General features: G+C 35.8%; 1 pseudogene; it reads right to left on the bottom strand.

The window, feature by feature from the left end:
• Positions 1–3896: 3896 nt before the first annotated feature.
• LOC109549715 (FUN14 domain-containing protein 1 pseudogene) lies at positions 3897–4332 on the bottom strand (annotated as a pseudogene).
• Positions 4333–22685: the final 18353 nt, after the last annotated feature.

Genomic DNA, 22685 nt, shown 5'->3' on the forward strand with positions numbered 1-22685 from the left:
CATTGCAGTGCCCCCTCTCTCCCTGGGATGACCAGGGTTTTGGTGATGGGAAATACTCCTAATAGGCAAAGATACAAGCAATACACTTAGATATCCAATATGTATGTCTGATGTGTGGAAATACTCTAAATTCTGTGCTGTGGTAGAGAACTCTGCCATGAGGTCAATGGCCTGAAAAGAATAATGCAAGAAGCTTAGGGCTAAGGAGTTCTAGGGAAAATACATATGGATTATTTAGAACACTTTAGTAAGGGCTGGGTTGGAGACTACAGAAAGAGTAAATCATGATTATTCTCCCTACCATGGGAAAGAGGAAGCCTTGGAGATCGATGGCTATTCTTACTGATTCAAGCAGCCAACATTATAGTAGAGAAAGATAGAATCTTCCATTCTAAGCAATTCTGAATATTAAATTTGCTCTGGATATAGATTTGGGCTCTCCTGTTCTCATTTCACACTTTTTTCCAAGAACTAAGTAAACTATACCACCTATACACTGAAGACCCCCAAATTCAGTATTTGGGATCATTGGAAAGGTGGCCGTATTTTCATAGAAGATAGTGATGGAGCAGACAAGGATGTAGGAGGACTGTGAAAAAAATGTACAAACTTGGAGGCCAGTCAAGAAATGTGAGTATTTTAAAAAGGAAAAAGAGTTCAACTGTATTGAATGTTGTTGCTAGATCAAATAAAATTAGATATCAGATCTTAGCAAAGCGAAGTCATTTGAGTGTTAGGTGCAAAGCACACATAGAGGTTGGTTAAAAAGTGAGTAGGTATGTAGGTGAAGGCATCCTGAATCCACTACGAATCTTTACAAACAATTTTCCATTTTCTAGCAATTTTTTTTACATTGCCATCAAGCATAATTTTGCCATATCTTAAATGATGACTGCTAATCTACTTCTTTTTTGTTTTACTAAAACCATTTACCCTTTTATCTCCTTCACTCCTTACTTCACTGACTTTTGACAAATTTTACCTAATTTAAAACACTGATACACCAATATAAAAAGCCACTGTTTATATGGTTAGCACATTTGTTAATCCATTATTTTAATCATTATAGGATTGACAGTTTCATTCTTCTGCAAGCCAGACACATTCGATTTTTGAATCAACCCTTCTAATAACTCAGATGTCTAAGATTAAACATTTAAAATAAGTTACAATGCAAATTTGACCAAGTGAAATGCATTTGGTGTGTTTCAGGATCATAACAATTAAGAGATGATAGCTATTGTTCTAAAATAAAATTCTATGAATGTAATATTTAATGAGATTCAGAAATATTATAACACATTCACGTAAAATTTTACTCCATCATTAGTGAGAAGCATAGTAATTCAACTGTCTTAAAGCATGTACATAACATTTTATTGCAGAAAGGATCAGAAACATTTAAATTCTCACTGTGCATAGTAATGAAAGTTGTGTTTTACCTAACTAAAAATGTGAACTGCAAAATTGCAAGATTTCCTGTAGGAAAATATAATACCAGTTTCTTTGTGGAGTTTTTGATACATTGGTAAAGAGTATAATTGCAAACAATTATTTTGCTTGGACATTAAAAATAAAATAGTTTACCTAAATAGCAAATAATAGGAGTTTTGTCTTAATTAAATCACCTAGAAGTTCTGTCTTTGTAGTGTTTTTTTTTTTTTTTTTTTTTTTTGTGGTACGCAGGCCTCTCACTGTTGTGGCCTCTCCCGTTGCGGGTCACAGGCTCCGGACGCACAGGCTCAGCGGCCATGGCTCACGGGCCCAGCCGCTCCGCGGCATGTGGGATCTTTCCGGACCAGGGCACGAGCTCGTGTTCCCTGCATTGGCAAGCGGACTCTCAACCACTGCGCCACCAGGGAAGCCCTCCTTGTAGTGTCTTTTAAATAGAATGAATCTCAAAATAATTCCAATGAATAAAGATAATGTCTTATGACATTCAAGTGCACCATTTATAGTAAAATTCAGGTAATACATTGGCAGCTGGTAGGAAGCTCCAAACACAGAGGTATTTCCACAGGGTTTGTTTAGATTTAGGTGGATTTCCAACAGTTACTGTGATTTTAATTCATCAGTCCTCTACAGTGGGATTTCTGAATATATAATCTGTACAGCACTTTCATCAGAATCAGCAGGAGTGCTTATTTCAAATGTGAATTCCTAGGTCCCATCAGAGACAAAATGAATCAAAATCTAGGTGGCAGAGCATGCATTTGCATTTTAATGATTTGTCCAAGTGATCCTCATGCACATTAAGTTTGAGAACGCATGTGCATCCTTAAATCCAAGTAAAGAATATATGAAATATATATCAAGTAGTTCACAGAGTTGTTAGTCACAAATAAGACCAGGTGAGCAAATGCTGTAAAATAAAACAAATAGTTTATATAATCTGACAATTATAACCTATTTCACAAACTTTAAGTACAAATGAGGAAGATTAAAAGGCTCAGAGTGCGCCAAGGTCACAGACCTCTTAGCCTTGGTGATTTTCAAGCTTGCCTGAAGAGTCCCCAGGAGGACTACAGGTACACTATAGATAACAATGTCACAATACAATCTACTGAATGAGAATCTCTTGGGGCAGAGGTCTGATAATCATTACGTTTAGCTATCTCGTCTGGTAACATTTATCATTAAGGAAGTTTGGAATATACTTCCTTGAGCATTCCCAGGCTGACACTACAAAACACTCATAATAATCTGAATTGCTAGTGTGGCATTATAGCCTTAGTTAGCCCAATCACTTTAATTTATGTCTCTAATATCTATTAACACCCTATATGCCATTACTTTTTACTTCAAAGGATTGGCTTAATACCGACATCTTATTAATGTTTTTACCTAGGATTGTTTTTAATGAATAATCATTAATGTACTCAATATTTGTACAATCTAATCTGTGAGCTGTCTGATATAATTTTCCTACATGAATTTTCAAAAGTTTCATTGCATATACAAATGCATTAATAGCATTTGTATTGACAATAGTTAGGGGAAATTGTCATATCTTATAATTTGACGAGGTGTGATCAGTAGTGATTTTTTCTCTAAATATTCACTTTCATAGATTTTTCTATATATTTTCTATAAATTCAATATCTTGAAATATGTGTATATATTATGGTATGAGACAAACAAGCTTAGAAATGATTACTCTTATGAACACTCACATAAGTATATTGATTCAAGGCTTATAATTTTAAAAACGTCATAATGAATACAAGTGAAAACAGGAAAAGTAAAATCAGTCATCTCTCAGTTAAGAAAACATTTATACAACTGTTTAAAAATAACTGTAAAATTCAGTTGTATATATTCATTACTATACATGTAAAACCAAAAACTCAGTTCCTTAAAAGATTCTCCTTCAAGAATAATCTGTAGTTTAGAGTGGCTTAAATGTCCAGCTTCCTTGCCTGTTCTTTGCCAGTGTTTTCTGTGCTGGGAAGCAGAGAATGCAAAGGGCAGCACCGTATTCTGGTCCTGCAAGAGAAACAGAATGGTAAGATTTGGGAGATACAAGCTGCATTAATTATGTCACAGAGACTAGAACAGCAGTGATTTCCCCCCCATTATTATTATTTTATATCAGTAGAATCTATTTAATATACTCAATAAGTCTATTATTTCTAAGACCTTCCACAAAAGGCCATTACAATCCTTTTAGTTTATTGCAAACATATATATTTTTTAAAGTGGATTCACTTTATTTATTTTTTGGCTGCGCTGCAGGATTTGTCAGAAGACAAACAGTAAGTTGTGAGTTCCATTTTGCCCAACTACTTTGTTCTTCACACCCTGGAGAATCTGGTGTCTGGAACTGTAGGGACATCATCACGTTACCACCCCTTCTCCTCTCAGGTTGAATCCACTGTGACAGAACACTCATGTCCTTAAGAGGCAAGGCCTAGCAAATAGCCTCTCACAAATCCACTGAACATCACAATGTCCTGTTTGATAAATTCTGTTGCTGCTTCAATTATATTGCTGATTTCAGGTGCTGCTTTATTTGCTCATTTCTGAATCAGGTCTTCCTGCTCTCTTTATATCTTTTTTCAACTCTGTCCCAGTTGATTTGCACATAGTTACTTTGACTGGTAAATCTGAAGAAGATGGCCAGCAGCCTGCTGTTGCTGTAAGTTTTCCAACTTTCTGGAACAAAAATCCTGCACAATGGCCAGTGCAATCTGGATGGCTACTGAGTATTGTTCTACCGGAAGTGCCAAACTATGGCCAAGCATAGATTCTACCAGCGGTGTCTTCATGTATACTGAGTTAGGTCCAATATGAATCGTCATCACTTTCATATTCAGGTGAGAGAGATCCCATCTAGACTGGCCTGGCCTTGGAATCCAGAACCAAGTGAAGAGGACTCAGCTGTCAAAGGGGGGCAAAGAGGGCCTGGGGTTGGAAGAAAGGGTCATAGACGCAGAAGTAAGCACTTCATGAAAACTAAGCAAATGGTATTTCTAGGTAAATCAGTCTTTCTGTGCTGGACTAATTAAAAGAACTTCACAGCTCTCTATCCCCAACCTTTCTCACCCTCTGGAATTGAGGGCTTTTACTGCTTCCCCCATTATTTTTTTAATTAAGTAATGAATAGTATTTTATTATTATTTTTTTTTTTTTGGCTGCATGGCATGGCATGCATGATCTTTTCTCCCTGACCAAGGATTGAACCTGTGCTCCCTGAAGTAGAAGCATGGAGTCTTCACCACTGGACCCCCAAGTAAGTCCCTGAAGAGTATTTTATAGATAAGAAAACTTTAGCCTCAGCAGGATAAATTTGAGGACAGCTCCAATAGCTAGTTTCCCAGAGATGCACTTGAAGTGGTCCTTACAGTTTTTGCAAACTAGAATACCTGATAGTGTTTATCAGTGCAACACGTCAGGTGCAGTGTAAAGGTATGGGTACTGAAAAAGTAATATTGACCCTAACTATGCATTCACGCACAGGCATTTACAGATTTTTACTCAGTCTTTGAATTAAAAGATAGATTCTCTGAGTCTGATCAATGTCAGCCTCTTGAGATGCACTAAAATGAAATTCAGAAAAAGTTGAATAACTTAAACTACTCTGGAGTTACAGACAACTGAAGTAGAAAGCCTCTTAAGCAATGTGAGAGAAGAAAAAAGGGGCAAAAATCTACCTCCTAGCTTGGGTTGTAGAACTCATGTTTTTAGGAGTTGGGAGAAAAGAAACTTTGGAGCAGGTGTTTCATGTGACAGATCATTAGATCTGTTATCTAGGTCTGTATTAGATCTGTAGAGTATCTATTGAGATACTACAGATGAGGAAAGATGTTAAGTGTATTTGCTTTGTATCATCAATGGAGATTTTTTGCTGCCTCTGAAAGCTTGCTGTCAAGATTTAATTTAATATTTAATTAATTTCCTGTCTGCTGATCTGTGATTTCCCTTAATGCCATTTCCTTAATGCCATTTCCCTTAATGCCATTTCCTTTTCTAGAGAGATCACAGATTACTGTAAATTATTTGTGTTCAGTGAGGATGGGCATAATGGTAGTAATAATGAGAACAAGAATAGTGACTGGCCATTTATACATAAAATGAATTCTGTTAGAAACACCTGTAAATATTGTACCAGCATTATTAATTGGCTTAATAAGATCAATTGGCATAATAAGATCTAAGTTGTTTATTATAAATAAAATGAATAAAAATTCACTAGTCAGCAATAGATATTAGTATTTTTCTTTTTTAAAAATCTCTTCTTTGCTAGCCCTAAGTGCTTTATTTCTTAGGGGTCTAATATTGACTTCACTAGTCTTAGAGGAGTTACCAGCTTGTGGCTGAATCACACTCACTCTAGTATTCAGACATGGTTTGACACATCTAAATTAGGGTGAGGAAGATTATTCCAGAATATCGAGGCTCTCTTTTGTCAGGAATGGGGGATGGGGACTTATTCTGAATAAAGAGGAAGTGAAGACTGGAAAGGTTACTTGGTCAACAGAGAGAAAAGATTAGCCTGAAAATAGAAACTGTCATTCCCAACATTCTCAAGCTCAGACTGCATGAACATATGAATACTTGGCACTAAGTAAATGGTTATAAAAAAAACACATCTAGGGCTTCCCTGGTGGCGCAGTGGTTGAGAGTCCGCCTGCCGATGCAGGGGACACGGGTTCGTGCCCCGGTCCGGGAAGATCCCACATGCCGCGGAGCGGCTGGACCCGTGAGCCATGGCCGCTGAGCCTGCGCGTCCGGAGCCTGTGCTCCGCAACGGGAGAGGCCACAACAGTGAGAGGCCCGCATACTGCAAAAAAAACAAAACAAAACAAAAAAAACACATCTAATTCCCAGTCTGTAATCTACCAGTGACATTAAAAAATAAGATACCACCACTGGTGATGATGTAAGTGTTGTTTTCGAGAAGGGCTGCTAGTACAGCTTATGATAGCATCTTAATAAACAAAATATTAGTTTTGAGTTGTAATGAGGATTAAAACTTAGATTGAGAATCAAGCTTCTCTGCATATATGTATGTATAAGGAAAATCTATTTTTCCTTAAAACACCTGCATTGTATCACTTTAGAGGTAAAGGATGGTTTTCTCCCTTCTTAAATCTCCTCTTGATAAATATATTTTCATTGGAAGATGTTTTAAGTAGTTCCTCATCTAAGTGGAAAGATTACAGGTACCATAACAGGGAATCTTCAAGAATATAAGGAAAATATTTTAGTCAGAATCAGTTCTTACATGAGATGATATCAAGTCACTAGTTAATTTCTAGAAAGAATAAATGCCATGGGCATAGAAAAATAGGAACTGATGAATCAGAAAGGCAATCTTCATCAAGGTTTGTTTCTTGGAATATGTATAGCTAGAGCCTGTATGACACTTTTCATTTTATTTTAATTGCTAATACAATTTTTCTATATTTTAAAAATTGATATTGTTCATATTAAGAACATTTATTTGAAGTGTCTTACATAGCATTCTAACACATCCTGAAACAGTGTAGTTTTTCTTTAGCTGCTGTACTACCTCTCTACCCTCCCTCAATAAAACACACAAAACACCATACTACAACCTTAATACTTTAAAATTTTTTAAAAAACTCTAAAATTACGCTCAAATAATTATTTAACCAATAAAAATAACATTATTTTATGAGACTCATTTTAGGGAGTATTAGTTATTGTCTTGTAATTCTACATTTTTTCTCATTCTTCCCTTCCATTTTATTTCCACTCCTCTTTTAGCATACCTTCATACATCTTTCATCATTTTGCTCACGAGAAAAAAAGGTGGCATTTTTAAATATCAAGTAATATGTGTTATAGCTTTGCTAAACATTTCACCACCAGTTTGTTGCAAGAGATTTATACATCAGATTTTCATTAAAAAAGAGAAAGAATCAACACCATATGTTGTGCTAAATCCTATGCAGCTGCTGCTACAGCAGCCTAATAATGTGTGAACTAGAAGGCATTCAGTACTCTGTGTGATATACAGGACTGTAACTTCTTTCAAATGTGATTTTTTTTAATATTAAGATTAAAATCTAAGAAAACATGGTAAAATGGAATAACTTAGAAGTGTTAACATTTATTTTATAGAAAAGAGAGTTGCTAAATGGGTATCTATAACTGAAATTAAAATACCCAAGTGCTCTTGAAATTGAAAAGCAAGCTCAAACAAGAATGTTGTATATTAATGCAGCTCCTCTTATAATCTGAACTTCATTGCAATGTACTTTTGCCTAAATATCAATCTAGTTGGCATTTTTATTACAATTCTGCAAATGGAAAGAGAGCAAATGAACCATTTACTGCCTTTATTTTCTAAGTATAATCATGTTTCTGTTTTCCATTCAATGATAGTCAAGTCTTTTCCACTCCAACATAAAACATTCTTGAGTGTTAGTGATCAGTCATGGTAAGAGGTTGATATTGTACCCCATGCTCATTTATATTACAATGTACAGAATGTCAGAATCAGTTATTTATAAACTTTAGTTGAGAGGTCAGGAAATAATACCCTAATGTAAAACTGTGCATATTTTAAATAATATTTATGGGCCAACCACATATGAGATATAAACACTACCCTACATATACATCTTAAATTTATTAGATTTGAAGTAACAACACTGAAGGAGGAAAATCATTTTTAAAAGCACCATAAAACAAGACAGTTATTTTCTTCTTAAGTGTGCTTTTTTTAGATTTGTTTTTTATTGAGGTAATGTCAGTTTACGACATTATGTAAGTTCCATGTGTACAACATGATATTATCTACTTCTGCATACTTTTCAACATGTTCACCACCAAAAATGTAGTTTCTGTCCATCACCATACAGCTGATCCCATTAAATGTGCATCTGCACATGGAAATTACATGCTTCTCTTTCATTGAAAAGAAACACCTCATGATAATGATGATTAATTTTCCTATGTTAATATAAATTTGCATTATTTCTGCATGTATCATGATAGAACAGAATGAGTTCATGAATTAGTGTGAAAAAATGTTTCCTTGCTATAGAAATAAGACAGGTGGCCATTTTCCATCTAGTATAAGGACATTATAAGAGCAATCTATAGACCAATATTCTTAATGAATATAGACAAAGAATGTTCAAAAAATACTCAGAAAAAATGAATCCAACAATATATAAAAATAAGTATATACGGCTAAATGGGCTTCATCCAGAGAATGCATTGGCAGGTTTATATGTAAAAATTATCGATATAATATACTCTATTAATAGATTAAATGACACACAGCACATGATCATCTCTGATACTGATATAGTAGGATATTCACAGTACATTCACTATTTAATGCCTACTAGGATGACTAAAGTCAAAAGGACAGATCATAAAACTAGCTGGCCAGGATGTTGAGAAATTGGTGGTAGGAATGTAAAATGATATAGACTCAGAAATAGTTCAGCTGTTTCTCAAAATGTTAAAAATAGAGTTACCATATAATCCAGAAATTCCCCTCCTCGGTATTTTCATATGTATATACCTATGAATAATAAAAACATATGTCTACCATAACTTCTCTTCACTTTTTCACAGCAGCATGGTTTATTAATAGACAAAAAGTAGAAATAATCTAAATGTCCATCAACTGATAAATGAGCAAATAAAATGTGTTATATCCATACAATGAAATATTATTCATTGTAAGAATTAAGTAATGATACATGCTACAATATAGAAAAACCTTGTAAATTTTATTCCAGATATAAAAAGACATCCACAGATACGACATATTGTATGAGTCCATTTATACAGCATAATTAAATTAGTAATTCACAAAAAGGGGCATATTAAAATATTCAAGTGTACAGAAACTAAACAATTCACTTACAAATAACACTTGGGACAAAAAAATACTCAGGAAAATAGAAAATATTTTAATGAGTAAATATGGAAACACAGTAGATCAAAATTTGTTCAATATAGCTAAAACAGTCTTGAGATATGTGTCTTTAAGTATTTATATTAGGAAAAAAAAGAATTATGAATACAATGACTTAAATTATTCCCTTAAGATGCTGGAAAAAGAAAATCAAATTAAACCCAAAAAAAGTAGAAGAGAGAAAATTAGAAAGGTGAGAGTTGAAATTAATAAAATAAGATAATTGTACCTATAATAATTAACAATAATAATTAGATTAAAATTTTAAAGAGAAAATGCAATAAAATAAAAATCTATGAACTCAAAATAAATTTCATTAATTGATTTCTATGATAGACTATTGATGGAATTCTCATCTTCATTTGTGTTCTTCCATCTCTGATGTTTCACCTTCTTTTAAAAGCTTACGTAATTAGGTCAGCCACACAAGAATAATCTCCCTTCTGCATAACACACAGTTAGCTTATTAGTAAACTAATCACAGAAGTGATATCCCATTATATTCCAGACTACACCCACACTCAAGAGAAGGAGATTATATAAGTCATTTACACTACAGTGCAGGGATCTTAGGGTAATATCTTAGAATCTTCTCTATCACATGATTAGAGTATACAGACATGAGGGAATTCCCTGGTGGTCCAGTGGTTAGGACTCTGGGCTTCCACTGCAGGGGGCCTGGGTTCAATCCCTGGTCAGGGAACTAAAATCCTGCCAGCCGCATGGCACAGCGAAAAAAAAACAAAAACAACAACAACAAAAAAAACAGGTATGAATTACCATGATTAGTTGTGTACTTATTTTGTGTGCTATTTCCATAGTTTACATTAATCATTAAAAAAATTATTTTTAAGTATTCTTGAAGCATTAAAAATGAGCTACTGGGCTTCTCTGGTCGTGCAGTGGTTGAGAGTCCGCCTGCTGATGCAGGGGACGCGGGTTTGTGCCCCAGTCCGGGAAGATCCCACATGTCACGGAGCGGCTGGGCCCGTGAGCCATGGCCGCTGAGCCTGCGCGTCCGGAGCCTGTGCTCTGCAACGGGAGAGGCCCCAGCAGTGAGAGGTCCGTGTACTGAAAAAAAAAAAAAAAAAGAGAGCTACTGTTTTAGGGGGTACACTAATTTTGTTAAACATTTTAGTCTAGAAGCCTCCTTCATCTTTGCTTCTAGTAGCAACTCCCAAAGGAAATCACTATCCTGATTTCTGACAATATAGATTATTTCTCTCAGGCAATTTTGAAAATCAGTTCTGGAATTAGTCTTTCCAGTTTTTATCTTTACATCTTTCCTTCTTTTCCATTGCTTCAAAATTGACATCTCATCCTCCTCCCACAAACAATAACAACAACAACAAAATTTATATATTTCCTTAGAGAAACTGAATGATTCTTAGAATTAGGAGGGGAGCAATGTTATTTACCAGCAGAGTGTTACAACGATCTGCCCCAGCGCCATTCCTTACCCCAGCATGCATTTCATTAAGAGTTTGCTATGTCAAATAAGTACAAAAATATTGAGAGTGCAGATAGCATGTGGAAGGTCATCGTTGTTGCTTGTTTATTTTTCTGCACTTGTTGCCTTTTCTACTGATATAGAGAAACTGACAGAAAAATCTAGTCTCTAACACCATTTACATGTTTACAAATTTGATGATAAGCTTAATTTTATAATAAATATTATTTTTTCTTGAGTTTCCATCTACATGCCACTCAACAGCATTTGGCCTTTACTTCATATTTTCAGAGGAGTCATTACTACTAAATTTTGTGGGGTTTAATATGTTCCTTTGACATCCATAAATCTAGCTTCAATAATAAACATTAGAAAGAGGCAGATGGAAAAAACAAGAGAATAAATTTAAAAAATTGAAAAAGAGCAAAAAGTTGCAAAATAGGGAAAATAAGAAAGAAGAAAGGTCTATACTGCCTGAAAAAAATCAGTTGTATTTGAGTGTTATTAATGTCATAGTAGATATTTTATGTATTGATTAATTTAATTCATGACTAAAATTAATAATTTTTTATCTTCTCAAATATCCTGGTGTTCCACTGGGCTTATCAAAACCCAGTATTTATTTTACTATTCCTAAATCCAGGCATTAAAAATTACAAGTTAATTCTGTTAAAAATGTGTCCTTGTATCTTGTTAATGGTTATTTAGGAGGCTTTACAACATGAAATTTTATGTTAATACTAAAATAGATTTCTACTATGTGAAGATACCCAAATTTAGTGCAGTGCACAAAGTTTTATGAGATATTTCCTGTTATGCTCTGCCAATATATACAGTTTATGATTTTTAATTTATTCATTTAAAACATTTTTCCTTTTCAATTTGATTAGTTTTACAGCTATTCACTAGTCTCTTCTCAATCTTTCTCCCTTTCATTCATTCTTTCTTTCTTTCCTCTTTTTAATTTTCTGACTATGTCATTATTGCAATTTTTCATTTTGATCTTGTAGTCTATTTGGCCATACAAACTCTAGAGCTTCTCATAGGAGTGAATGAAACCTCTATTTCAACTACATCAAGGTTCAAACTCTCATTGTTTCCTTTCCTTTATGGCAATTGTGACTAAGAGCACCGTCTGATACATCTCATGCAAATAAATGTCTCCGATTTGGTTTCCAGAGGACCTCAATCCAGCATAGTTTTTAATACATCAACTCCTTTCTTCCTATCTAACCTCTATCTTCCTATCTAACCTTCCTATCTAGCACAGATCATTGCTGTTCCTGACAACCAAACTTGCACCCTCTACTTCATGCTTCACCAGTTCTCACTGACAATCATTACGAAATTGAAAATGGGTACAAGGACATCATGTCTTTGCAGAAAGAATGCACATACCTCCAGCAGATGTTCCACTTGGAGCAGAGAGAAGGCAGGAGAGTCACTGTGAAACCATCCTCCCTAGTTCATTTTCTACAAATGAACACGTAAGAGGCTTCCAACTGTTAAATGCTTAAATCTAGTGGTATGAAGCCAAAATGGTGCAAGAAGTAATGCCTGCATCCCACCCACGTCTTTAAAAAACACTAAAAAGCTGGAATGGATAATAAATTCACAAATTTAAATGATAAAAAACTTAAAGAGGTTTACTTTATATCACGCTTGTGTCATTTGGAAGCAGAGTGAAAATCTACGATGACATATTTGAACTCAGAGAATTTCTACAGAATCTGCTTTCATATATCCTCTTCTGAATTACATTTTGCATTAGGTTCCCATAGAAATCTTGAAATTTATAGTTTTATTACAATTGGTTTTTATGACCTTTACTATTATATCTAACTGATTTATAAATAAGGAAACATTTTTAAACAAGTGCTATTGTGTTAAAATAATGTCAATGTATTTAATTAAAATTTAAATGAAAGAAAACATCCACCCTCTAGAAAATCCTTCTAGAATTTTTCCTTAAATTCCAGGTCACCATGCATCACACAGTGGATGAGGTAGTAAAAAGAGAATATCAAGAATTGAAATATTTAAGCATAAGCAATTCAGAATTTGCAAGAAAATTCTTAGGCAACCTTTAGAGTAAAATATATGGTTTGAATTAGTTGAGCATATTAGAAACGGTTGCCCATGTGAGGCATAAAATGAGGAAAGGAACAGTTGCCGATATGAATAAAGTGTGTGTGTGTGTGTGTGTGTGTGTGTGTAGGAGATACAAGGGGAGAAGTAGTATTGATAAAGATGACTTAACTAAAGGTGTTGGTTTGCATGGTTATAAGAAATAAGTATGACTCTGAAAAGAACTCATTCTGCTAGTTACAGAAAAGTCTTAGATGCCTAAAGGATTTAGTTTGATGACAGAGGTACCACAAAATAAAGGCATTTTGTGAAACAAATTAAAGCAGGAACACAAGCCCAGAGTAGAGCAATGGAAGGTACTGGATGTGAGTGGACACTGAAGTAGAAACTGAAGCCTTCAAGTCTGGGCAGAGGGCAGACTGGGCATGATCTACAGATGCAAAAGAAAAGTCTAGGGTAAGAAGAGGCACAAGAGCAATAGAAAGACAGCTTTTTGTTTATGACTATTAAATTTGTGTGGTTGGGAGAAAATAAAAGTGGAGATACCTTGAAGGTAGCTTTGAATAGATAATTAGAGAAACAAAAAATTAGAGCACTGGTTGTTAATATGAGGTTTGTGGCCACAAACGTGATAGTTAAAGCATAAAAGTAGATGAGCAATTTGGGAGAAGTATTCATTGAGGAGGATGGAGCTGTGAGCTTAGACTATTCTTTGGACAATAAACTCAGAAAAAAATGTCATATACACTACTGAACAGAAACTTGCTTACTAGTGAAAAATCTGTGCCATAGCAAACCTCCCCAAGTCTGCACTAAAGAAAATAAATGGTTTAAACACTTTTACTACTTGCCTGCCGTATGTTATTAATTGCACTGACTGAGTGAGTGACTACTTGTGCAACTGCTATAAAGTGAACTAAATTTCAGGAATAAAAAATATATGGCATTCATTGAGTCAAAAGTAAAGTTGACTATTAAATGAAATATGTTGAAAAGCATTCATTTTAAAATGCACTTTAACTTCTGGGGATGAAAGTATTTTTCATATTTACAGCAAAATTCATTCAACTGTATTTATCTTACAAGAGAATAAAACCAGAGGGATATAATTCAAAACTTGCAGAGGCTGGAAACTTTCTATTTGATAAGTTTCTAGAATTTATTGATTAAAGATATCTGTCATAGATGTGATAATATTTTTATTTTATTTTTGTTCTTATTTAACACATAGTTTTCACACCCTTTTAAGTGAAAACTTTAGAGGATTTACTAATTATTATAAAAACATTATAAAAAGTATTTAATGACCTCCAACTATTAAAACTATAATCATGGCTAATTCAGGTTATGAAATAAATCTATTAACAGACTTAGCTTTGCAGGATAAATCATATACAAGATAAATAAAGAAAATAAGAACACATTTGACCAATTTCTTATTTCTGATAGAAATACACCAGTAACTTATCTTAATATTAATGAAAAAATGAGTATTTTTGTATCATTGTAGAAAGACTTTGAAAACACTTTCATAAGTGCACATGGAAATTCACTCTGACGCTACTTCAAAGAGGCAAATGGTGAAGAATCATTTACATAATGGACAAATGTAAATTCATTCGAGTTGTAGAGAGAAGCTCCCTGCTGTCTTGATTATATTATGCTTTCCTGTCACTACATGAGCTCACACAAAACTGAAAAAAAATTAACATTGTGCAGTTATAAGTCTGAAGCAAAGGAACACCAGTGCAACTTTTCATTGGTTTCTTCACCCTTAAAATCTCAGCTCATGAATTATCCTTGCTACAGATATTTGACACACAAAATCATTTTCTTGGAAGATATGGAATGGCATATATGAGAATCCAGCTTTAACTGCTAACTTTAAAGAATTTAAGGTAAAGGAAATTACATTTTATTGTGGTTGCTCATGATTGTTTGTTCAATGAGTTGTCACAGAATCCAATTTCCACATTACCCATTTTCTGTGTAATAAATTGATTCTTTTGTTTCATTTATGGGGAAGTGATATTTCTACAGTCTTCTTAACTTATTACAAAATGTATTTCATAAATCACCAGTCTTATGGAGGATGAAACATCTGTTTACATAATAGTACTTGCTCAGTTTTAAACAGTTATAAGTACGTGACTTGGCAACCAGTTGACAGTATGAGAAATATATTTCTAGTGATATTTATTTCATGACACAATTGTGTCGCACATAAATAAAATGAAAAATAATCTTAAAAGGTAGGAAATACATACAAAATAAACACAAATATAGCATTCATAACCCAAAGAAGCTCAGTGTTCTAGAATTACTCTATCAATTAATATAAATCAAAGGCTAAATTCCCTCTCCCCTCATTTCTGTAAATGGAGAGTATACTAGTGTAGGGGTGATTAGCTAAGTCTACCAACTCTGACTCTCTGCGACTTTCATTTGTAAGAAGTTTGATCTTTGGCAAGTTTCTTAAATTTTTGGTGACTCAAATTCTTCACTGAAAACAGAGGGAACAACAGTTTTACCTCATATATTATAGTGATAATTAAGTGATAATCCAGGTAAAACACTTCAACAATACCTGAGGCAGATAGTGTGCATTAATGTTGGCAGTCATTATCATTGTTTATATTATTACAACTACCACTATTGTTGTTGGTTTTATTATTATAAATATACTTTAAATTTTTCCAAGGGAGTTCTATTCCAGCTCAATCTGAAATCACCAAAATTGAGGCTTATTTTTTGCAACTGCTGACATCCTACCACTAATGTGTCCTTTGCATTACTCTCCAAATTGTCAATAACAACTTTGATTGTACGCAGTAAACAAAATATGGGCATTAAGGAGGTGTTGGGTTGCACCCCACTGGCCTTCAAGGCCTGTAGTTGCCCAGCTTCAAGACAAAGAAAGAGCCCGGAGTCAGTGACAGAGACATCAATGGTTTAATGGATAGCGGGATCTTATACTTCTGAAGCAACACCCCACCATGTGCAGCAGATGGTGGGCAGCACACGGTGCCAGTCTTTGCTCCTGGGGGGAAGAGGAGATTGCCAGTTATAGGGGGAATTGAAGTCAGGTTAGCTCATTGGTTACCAGGGAAACTAGCAGCGGGCATGCCCCTCACCTCCTCTTTGATAAGAACAATCTCTAGCTGGGGCCTGGGGACAGTATGTAGGAAGGTCAGTCATGTGAGTAGGGTGTAGCTAGACCCCAGGCACTGGTCTAGCTGGGGATGTACAGAGAGCAAGAGAACAGCAACTTCCAGTGACCTGACCACACAGGAGAGAACTCATAACCAAACACAAAACAGCAAATGACTTAACTGTGGAATCTTTGGCATCCTTATCTTCCTCAGTTTATCCGTAGAACCCAATCATCCCCTTGTAGTTCATCACAGCCTTTTGCGTTCAAATCTTTCTTTTTCTTATTCCAAGTTACCACACATTCTAGGCTTATCATAAACTAAAGAAAATGTAAAAATCCCTTTAGAAGAAAGCTAATTTAATATTCATTATTTCAATTCAGACTTGCAGGAGATAAAGTGGAGTGCGAGAAGATGATCACGTCCCAGGTCTCAGGTGAGTCCCTGGGACGGCTGCCAAGTGTGGATTCTTGGCTTCGCACAGGAAAGAGTTCAAGAGAGAGCTATAGTAAAGTGAAAGAAGGTTTATTCAGGGAGATACATACTCCACAGAGAGAGTGTGGGCCATCTCTGAAGGTAAGAGGCCCCAGGGTACAGGGTTGTCAGTTTTTATAGGGGTGAGTAATTTCATAAACTAATGAGTGGGAGGATTATTCAACTATTTGGGGGAAGGGATGGGGATTTCCAGAAATTGGGCCACCGCCCACTTTTTGGTCTTTTATAGTTAGCCTCGTAACTGTCATGGTGCTGGTGGGTGTGTCATTTAGCATGCTAATGTATTACAATGAGCATATAATGAAGCCCAAGGTCCACTGGGAGTCAAATCTTCCGCCATCTTGGACCAGGTTGGTTCTAAACAGTTTTTGTCATGTCCTATGGCTGTATCATTCTTTTAAAGGTTGTGCCCTGCCCCCTTCCCTCCTTATTCAAGACCATTTGTCGTTTATTGATTTACTTAAACAAAACAAATAAACCAATTTTTTTTTTTTTTTTCTGCACAGGGTCTGGTGCTGTCAGGCAGCAGACTTTGTTGGGAAAGAACACAGCTCAGGAGCAGGGTATCTGGGAGGCAGAGCCTGCCTTGATTACAGCGGCTCCCAATTCTTTTTTTTTTTTCTTTCTGTACGTGGGCCTCTCACTGTTGTAGCCTCTCCCGTTGCGGAGCACAGGCTCCGGACGCGCAGGCTCAGCGGCCATGGCTCACAGGCCCAGGCGCTCCACGGCATGTGGGATCTTCCCGGAGCAGGGCACGAACCCGCGTCCCCTGCATTGGCAGGCGGACTCTCAACCACTGCACCACCAGGGAAGCCCCCAATTCTTTAATCTTTGCTTCTCCTCTTTGAGGTGCTTGTCTTGCTCCCAAAATCATTTTTACTCCAGCAGTAAATTCTGTAAGTTGCTTAAGACTTATATGCATTTGAATATAAAAATTATTTTCCTTTAACCAAAAAAAAAATTAAAGTATTATTTGCAAAAGTCAGCCTCCATCCTGTATAGAACTTTGTAAATTTGAAGTTTTGTATCCATGTACTTTCTTAGCAGCAATTGATTTCCTTGAGATAAACCCAGGTCATGATGGGCGTCTCAGGCTTTATGATAACTGGCTGCCCTGTGTTAAATAAAGCACTTCATCTCTGCTAAGGCAAGGTATCAAAAAGAAGTGATGTCTCAGAAGGAAAGTTATATGTAGGAACTGTTATAGCTTTCTCCAAAATTCCAAAACTCCATTCTGTGAATCATTTATACCAGCCTGCAAAAGGTTCAATACATTTGTTTTCTGCCATAAACACTTAAAACAAAATTGGATCCGTTGAGTCATATGGTCCAAGCAGAACAGCTTTCTTGGCAGATGGACATTTTGCAGAAACTTAGTCTCACTCAAAACTGGCAGCTTTTCAGGATACTAAATAAATGAGTAAGAATAATACAGCAAAGTGAGATATATGTGGCACCCCAAATCTAAAGAGACCCATAGACTGTTAAAACTTTTCTCAATAGTAGAGGGACAAGATGCAGCAATTTATCTCTCATCTTGGAAGGGATATTTCAACATTCCTATGAGATGGAGCCCCTAGAAATGTCACCAAGGTGGCAAGTCCCTGAATTTTGTGGGATGCGTTCCCAAATTCTAACATGCATGTCAAAGTCTCTAGAGTTGCTGATACTTCCTGTTCATCAGGTGCAAAATCACTGCATCATAAATGTAATGTATAAACATGACATCCTTTTGAATTGAGAGGTGTTTCAGGTCATTACAGACTAGACTATGACAGAAAGCTTAACAGTTGATATACCCCTGAGCTAGAATAGTACAATTGTGTTTCTGGCTCTACCTGCTGAAAGCAAACTACCTCTTTGCTCAAGAGTTTAGAGAAGAAAAGCATTGTCCACATCTATCATTGCCTATCAGTTGACAGGAGATGTAATGATTTGCTCCAGCAATGAAACTACATCTAGATTAGCAGATGCAATTGGAATCACTGCATGATTATATTTTCAATAATCTCATTTCATAATGGTTATTTACATCTGTCCTCTGCACAAGCAAAATAGGTAAGTTGAATTAGCTGTGGTAGGAATAAACTCCAGCACTTTTAGGGGCTTGATAGTGACATTAATCTCTGAAATCCCTCTTGGGATGTGGTGTTGTTTCCGGTTTAATATTTTATGTGTAAAGGAAGATCTATGGGTTTTCACTAGGCTTTCCCTACCATAACAAAGCCCTTTCCACGGGTTAAAGAACCAAGTCCGCTGATGAGCATGTGCTATCTGATGATGTATTTTGGAACTCAGAAGATAGTCACGGTGTGGGTTTAGATGTCCGTTGGGTCTACTATGAAATGGACACACTCCATTGATTATGTGACCTTCATAAGCCTCTCTTCTGACTAGTACATTACAGTTCTATTTTTATCTCCAGGCATCAGTGGGAGGTCAGAGTCAATGTCAAATGTCCTTGAAAAGTCTGATGATTTCACCTTCACCAGTTCATAGTAACCATGGCAAATATTTGCTGGTCTTTAGGGAAAAGCTAGGAGAAATATTAACAATATCCATTTTGGGCTATATAGCTAGGTCTTTCCTCAAGAGGACTCAGTCTTCTTTTCATTAAAATGACTCTGGTTACTGTAAACAGGTTGAGGGATGTCTGTGACTGTATTGTGTTCTAAAACAGATCACGGTTAACACATTTGGGAATTTTTACTTTTACAAATTTAACAGACTACTCATTTATTTTAGTTCTAGGTACATAACGATGAACTATTCAACACCAAAATCTTTGCAGCATAGACATTCTGATTCCTGCTTCAGCTCTGCTCTGCAGTGGAGTTACCATTACTATTTTATCTCTGGAGATTAAGTGCCTCTATTTGCCATCTGCCACCCTGGAATTCCATTATCCCCATTGATTTCTGGGAGCCCAGATCCATGACAGTAGTTTCTGCTTATATTTCTGAACAATAGAAAGTAATCACAGGGACTTCCCTGGTGGTCCAGTGGTTAAGAATGCAGGGGATGCGAGTTCCATCCCTGGTTGGAGAACTAAGATCCCACATGCCACAGGGCAACTGAGCCAGTGTGTCGCAACTACTGAGCCTGCACACTCCGGAGCCCGTGCACCACAACTAGATAGCCCACGTGCTGCAAACTACAGAGCCTGTGCACTGTGGAGCCCATGAGCCACAACTAGAGAGAAGCCTGCACATCGCATCTACTGAGCCTGTGTGCTCTGGAGCCTGTGCACCACAACTAGAGAGAAGCCTGCTGGTCGTAATGAAGAGCTCATGCACCACAGTGAAAGATCCCTCAGGGCGCAGCGAAGGTCCCACCTGCCCCAACCAAGACCCGATGTAGCTAAATAAATAAATAAATATTTAAAAAGAAAAAAATATGTAATCACAAAGGAGCTCATTAAGGACACTGTGGACTCCCCATGAATATATTTCTTCCAGACTTAATGAAGGGAGTGTATTCTGATCCACCTGAGGGGTGCATTAGGAGATAAATAAACAAATAGGACATCATAAATACATTCTACCGTTCCGATCTCACTAAGACTTTGGTTGTATCCCTCAGTAATATGACAGGGAATTTCTAGCATTTAATTTAATTAAATGTAAGCACTTTTTGGTCCCAGATTTTAGTCATTTGCAAAGGAAAATGTTAAAGCTACTCCTATCTTCTTGATTTAACATATTGAATCCAGAATCTTGGCTAAGTGAGACCTTATTGCTCTCCTCAGCCTGAGCCAAATTTGTATTTCTTCTACCTTAATCTAAAAACTTTAGGATTAATTCTCACTTGTTTACCTAGGTTTTGGTAAATGTAGAATGTTAAAATCATATGTGAAAAATTTTTGGTATGTGTAATACTTTCCATGTCACACTTTGTACATTACCTTCTGGGCCCTGTTGGAACTTGACTCTGGTTATAGATGTAGGAGCATTAAGAATTGTTGGAGATAGGATATGGAGAGGATTAGCAGTCTCTTCTTGCAAGAGAACTGTCTCAGTGGAGAGGAAATTATAGTTTCTTCAAACAAGAGGAAACTAACGTCTTTAAAACAAGAGGTTGAAGAGATAATTCTAAAAGAAAGGCAGTTTAGCAGAGTTTAAAAGTTCAACTTTCCAATCTTATTTGGAATTTTTCCATATGCCTCTATCCTAATATTTAGGACCCCAATCCTTCCCAATCAATACCCTAAATTTATCATAAAAAGCCTTGCAAGCTTGAGGATTCAATTCTGTAATCTTATAATTTAGGTATGATTTTTTTATAGATCTTTATTGGAGTATAATTGCTTCACAATACTGTGTTAGTTTCTGTTGTACAACAAAGTGAATCAGCCATATACATACATATATCCCCATATCTCCTACCTCTTGAGCCTCCCTCCCACCCTCTCTATTCCACCCCTCTAGGTCATCACAAAGTACAGAGCTGATCTCCCTGTGCTGTGCTGCTGCTTCCCACTAGCTAAATATTTACCATTTGGTAGTGTATATATGTCAATGCTACTCTTACTTCACCCCAGCTTGCCCCTCCACCCCATGTCTTCAACTCCATTCCCTATATCTATATCTTTATTCCTGCCCTGCCACTATGTTCATCAGTACCACATTCATATGGGAATACAAAAGACCCTGAATAGCCAAAATAATACTGCAAAGAAAAGTGGAGCTGGAGGAATCAGGCTCCCCAACTTCAAACTATACTACAAAGCTACAGTAATCAAGACAATATGGTACTGGCACAAAAACAGAAATATAGATCAATGGAACAAGATAGAAAGACCAGAGATAGACCCACACACATATGGTTGCCTAATTTATGACAAAGGAGGCAAGAACATACAGTGGAGAAAAGACAGCCTCTTCAATAAGTGGTGCTGGGAAAACTAGACAGCTACATGTAAAAGAATAAAATGAGAACACTACCTAACACCATACACAAAAATACACTCCAAATGGATTAAAGACCTAAATGTAAGACCAGACACTATAAAACTCATAGAGGAAAAGATAGGAAAAACACTCTTTGACACAGGTATGATTTTTATAAATATGAGCACTATGTCTATAGAAGATGAGGTTTTATTTTATGGTAGTCAGCTCCCTTATAAGAGATTTGGGCAGGAAAATTAGTGTTGTGAACTCATCATTTTTTTTGCTCCAAATTTCACAGCCCATTTGGAAGCCATAAAAGCAAAGAAACAGAAACAAACAAAAACCTTCCTAATGTAAAATTAATGTGTCTGTTACATAGTTCTCCCTTCCAAATTTCTTGCAAAGTGCTTCATTTGGTCATGCTAACCTGTAATTATGTAGGAAAGAGAATTCTGTAAAAAGACAGCATCAGTCTAGCTGTGTTGGCACAGTAGAAATCCTCTATGCAGTGGTCCATCTAGAAATATTATTTTGGGGGGGAGAATTTTTGTGGATGAGGATAGTGGCTTCAGTACTATTTAATTTGTTACTATGAGTAAAGGATTGTTTAAGTTTTCATTTTCATCTTGTGTCAATTTTTGTAGGTTATGTATTTCCAGAAATTAAAAAACATTTTTTTAACCTCAATTTTATTTACTGACCTAGAGCATTGGTTCTTAAATGAGGGCTAATTTGCCCTCAATGGGACATTTAAAAAATTTTTTTTTGGTCACAACAGGATTTTTTCTATTGACATTTAGTAGGTAGAAACTAGGATGCTGTGAACTATCCTGCAATATAGAGGACAACCTTCCCATCAACCAAACCTTATTTGATCCAAAATGTTAATAGTGCCAAGGTTGAGGAAACTTGGTCTAAAGTGTTTTGTGATATGTCTCAATATAATTTTAAAACTCTACTGCATATTTTGTATGTTATCTTTTTGTATGTTACCTCTGTGGCTTTCTTATTTTACTCAAATCTTGACCTGACAATTTTTGCTATTTTGACAATTTTTCAAATGTATATAACATTTTTGTTCTTGTTAGCAGCAGAACCTATCCTAAAACCTATCCAGCATTTTCTTCTAAATTGTATCATTTCTTTGTAGTATTATCTCCATAATATGTCATATCTGGTTAAGAGAGAAGGTGAATGATAAG

The sequence above is a fragment of the Tursiops truncatus genome, chromosome 11, assembly GCF_011762595.2.
Source record: "Tursiops truncatus isolate mTurTru1 chromosome 11, mTurTru1.mat.Y, whole genome shotgun sequence".
NCBI lineage: Eukaryota > Metazoa > Chordata > Mammalia > Artiodactyla > Delphinidae > Tursiops > Tursiops truncatus.